Source organism: Myotis brandtii, unplaced genomic scaffold (assembly GCF_000412655.1).
Source record: "Myotis brandtii unplaced genomic scaffold, ASM41265v1 scaffold8551, whole genome shotgun sequence".
Classification (NCBI taxonomy): domain Eukaryota; kingdom Metazoa; phylum Chordata; class Mammalia; order Chiroptera; family Vespertilionidae; genus Myotis; species Myotis brandtii.
This window is the reverse complement of record NW_005371478.1, coordinates 10,508-14,863: the sequence shown is the minus strand read 5'-3', so window position 1 is coordinate 14,863 and position 4,356 is coordinate 10,508. Positions and strand designations below refer to the sequence as shown.

Below are 4,356 nucleotides of genomic sequence, written 5' to 3'. Positions count from 1 at the left end.
CAGTATTTATTTAAGGCAATTCAGACTGCTTTGTAAATGTATTATATTCTGAGATTAGTGAATTGATTTAAAGAATTCAGAAAATAAGATATGAGGTCACAGGCCTGACTGAACTGGTGACTATAGCTGAGCACTTTGAAAGAATGCTGGAGCAAGACACAAAATAACAGGAAGGTTTTGTACCTCCCTAGGGGTCCATTATCAAAACACTGATCCAGAAATTGATGTCCCATTTGAAATCAACTGAAATGCTAAAAAGGGGATTGTTTTCACAGGACTTATGAAAATTTTTCAATATCAACTTAAGTGTCCCAAGTATGGACCCTTAACAGAGTTGACAGAACTCTGATGGATTTCCTGGTAAACTGCTACATTATTCCCTTAAAATAGCAAAAATAAATGAAAATGAAAATTAATAGAGTTTAATAACTTTATGATAAAATATTTGGTCAAATTGGAAACTGATATTGAGAGCCCGATAGTAATATTTTTTTTTTACTTTCTGTACTAAGTAAGCTAAAATGAAAATTGTACTCAGAGGGAAAAGTAAACAAACTGGATAACACGTAGTTGTAAAGACAGATCAGCCTATTTATTCCTGTGATTACAATCCAGTTCTTTGGGTAACTGGAAACAATTGTTTTTGTCTTGTAAATGTTTAAGATCAAAAGGTGTGACTAGAAGTTCAAAGTTCATCTGACCTTTTTGCTAACCTCCCAAACCTTGCCTATCTCTCAAAATGATTGCATATATTATAAATTATATGGACTTCGTTAATAGAATTGTCCTGCACTTAAATTTTTAAATTAAATGAGGGGTAGTCATTAAATACCTAGATCATTTACAAATAAGGTAAAATATCAAAGCATTAATTACTGAACATAGGGTCATCCAGGCTTGATTTCCTGTTGCAGAAAAACTAAAGATAAACTTGAGTCTATTTTTCCACGCTGAGCAATTTTCTATTGAAAAGCACATGTTTCTAGAACTTATAAAAAATATACATCTGTTAGTTCACAAAATGCTAATGTAACAGTTCACAAATGCTAACCTCCTAGTTTTTAATAGAAATTAATGTTTGTAAGGATTCTAATTAATATATGTAATTAAAGTTACTAGAAATAATAAGGGAAAGAACTTTGTATGCAAGAAAAGTAGAATGTGGTTTTGGTGGATGAAGGTATAAGGTGTGGAGGTACATTATTTTAAGGGAAATTGGAGTAATTTTGTCTAAGCTAGAACTTCTGGTTATGATAGACAAACTAAATGTATAAAAAATTGAAGTGATAAAGAGAATTTTACATTTGTGGTCAAGTTTGCTAAAATTTGAATTGTTATAAGAATTTAAAATAAGTTCTGATATCAATACTGTAAGGTAAAGCTAAAACTTGATTTTCTTTCATTTCTTAAAAGGAAAAATTTATACAACCTTCTGATGATACCTTGTTTTCTCATAGTAGTATGACCAGATTCTATAACTCTTTAATACTTTATGCTAAAGCCTATAATCCATAGGTCAAATAATCTTTCCTGGATCCCAATTCAAAGGGTCCCATTGGTCACAATCTAGAGTCTGGTAAATATTACTGATGAAGAAGAGAAGTATCTGACATCAATTAAGGTAGACTGCTTCTGCCCAAGATGCAAATGAAACCTCCTATTCCCATTTGACCCAGTGATCCCACTTCTAGGAATATATCCCAAGAAATCAGAAACACCAATCAGGAAGGATATATGCTTCCCTATGTTCATAGCAGCACAATTTACCATAGCTAAGATCTGGAAACAGCCTAAGTGCCCATCAGTAGATGAATGGATTAGAAAACTGTGGTACATCTACACGATGGAATACTATGCTGCTGTAAAAAAGAAGGAACTCTTACCATTATGGATAATAAAGACCATTATAAACTTAGGAACAAAAATAGATACAGAGGCAGAGCAGCCTTGAATAGACTGTCAAACTACAGCGGGAAGGCCGGGGAGGGTTGGGCGGCAGGAGGGGAGGGTAAGAGATCAACAGAAGGACTTGTATGCATGCATATAAGCATAACCAATGGACATAAGACACTGGGGGGTAGGGGAGCCCAGGGGATTGTCAAGGGTGGGGAAAAAAAGGAGACATATGTAATAATCTTTGTAATACTTTAAGCAATAAAACAATTAAAAAAATAAAATAATAGTATAAATAAAAAAAGCTGGCATGCCTAAGCCTATCAAAGTTGTTCAATATAATATCAATACAGAAGAATTATATTTCTACCTAAAGGAATTTATCCACATACTGTATTTCAGACATCTGTTGGTGAATCCCAGAGATCGCTGAGTCGTGGTTATTGAATCAGTACTATGTCCTTCCCACTTCAGAGAGACACTCACTCACGTTCTCTTCAAGTATTTTGAGGTTCTGTCTATCTTGCTTGCTCCAAGCCATCTAATGACTCTTCTGACACTTGGGATAAACTCTGCTATGGTCCTGGATTGTGGATATAGAGAAAGCCTGGTGTTACCTATATATGAAGGAATCCCAATACTAAATTGCTGGGGAGCACTACCCCTAGGAGGAAAAGCTCTGCACAGGGAGTTGAAAACTCAACTATTGGAGCAATGTACTGTTGACACAGGTGCTGCTACAAAACAGAGCCTTCCCTCTGTGATGGGTTCAATTCCAGAAGGTGTCTTAGAGGACATTAAAGTGTGCACTTGCTTTGTAAGTGATCTGAAATGTGGACTAAAAATCCAAGCAGCAAAATTTAATATCGATGGGAATACTGAGCGTCCCTCACCACCCCCAAATGTTGACTACCCATTAGATGGAGAAAAGATTTTACATGTCCTTGGATCAATCAGGGATTCGGTTGTGGAAATTTTTTGAACAAGATAATGAAGAGAAATCCTTTGCCACTTTAATATTGGATTCCCTTATGCAGTGCCCAATAGACACCAGGAAGCAATTAGCAGAGAACTTGGTAATCATAGGTTGCACATCTATGTTGCCAGGATTTATCCATAGATTGCTTGCAGAAATAAGGTATTTGGTACTTTCTGTCTTATAATATAATGAAGTGGGTGTGTGTGTACATAAAATTTTCTAGTAAAAGTTTTCATCTTAGTTATAAAAATATTTTTTATCATCCAGGAGCTATTTTTGGAGCATTGCAAGACATACTGGGCAGCCGTTCTGTCTCAAAGGAATATTACAATCAGACAGGCCGTATTCCTGATTGGTGTTCTCTTAATAACCCACCTTTGGAAATGATGTTTGATGTCGGGAAAACTCAACCACCTCTGATGAAAAGAGCATTTTCCACTGAGAAATAAAAGTTTGAATAAATTCAACTTTGTTTCATTTCATCTATCAGACCAATTACAAGCAAATTATACAAAGTATGCAAGATGCTGTTAGAGACGACTTTTGTGGAAGTGAAAGCATTTCTGTAATTACTTTTCACATTATTTAATACTTTCGACTTTTGTTTTTCTTGTGTAGTGGTAAAATGGTAGCTGGTGCTTATGAAATACGTTGTATTTATATCAATAAAATATAGTAAAGCAAAATAAAACAAACAATAATTCTTTTATGTGATACTGCCAGCATAAAGTGAAGGGAGCTAAGAGTGGCCCCTAGCTGACAGACAGGAAGAAGACAGTTCTACAGTAGTTTTGCAACCACAAGAAACTAAATTATTCCAACAAGAATAAGCTTTGAAGGAAATTTTCCACAGAAACTTTAGATGTGAACTCAGCTTAGCTGCCACTTTGAATTCAGCTTTCTTGTACTCTGAACAGAGATCCCAGCTGCACAGTGCCCAGACTTCTAACTTAAAGAACTTTGAGCTAATAAATGGGTGTGGTTTTAAGTCTCTAAGTTTATGATAATTTATTATATATAAACTAGAGGCCCAGTGGACAAAATCAATGCATAGGTATGGTCCCTAGGACTGGCCTGTGATCAGGGCCATCTACCCCGGCTGTTGGCAGCTGGCCATGCCCCCCCACTGCCATCCACCCCCGGTTCCCTGTTCACCATTGGGCAATGCCTGTAGGCCAGGGGAACGGACTGAGAGGTTGGCCGTTCCCACCCGCTCACTGGCCCTGCTCCTTGCCATGGGTTGCCCTCTTTGTGTGGGGAGACCAGCAGGGCAGGGGCCTTGGCCTGGTACCACCTGCACCCACCGCCACCCACCCCCAGTTCCCCATTTCCATTCGGGTGATCAGGGCTTGTGGGCTGGGGGCAGCTCCTGCGTTGAGCATCTGACCCCTGGTGGTCAGCACATCTTAGCAACCAGTCATTCGCTGTTTGGTTGATTTGCATATTACCCTTTTATTATATAGGATAGAAAACTAATAGCTTTC

The 4,356-nt window shown here is 37.4% G+C and overlaps 1 pseudogene; it reads left to right on the top strand.

Moving 5' to 3' along the window:
• The first annotated feature begins 2,191 nt into the window (after positions 1-2,191).
• Positions 2,192-3,056, top strand: LOC102257906 (annotated as a pseudogene).
• Positions 3,057-4,356: the final 1,300 nt, after the last annotated feature.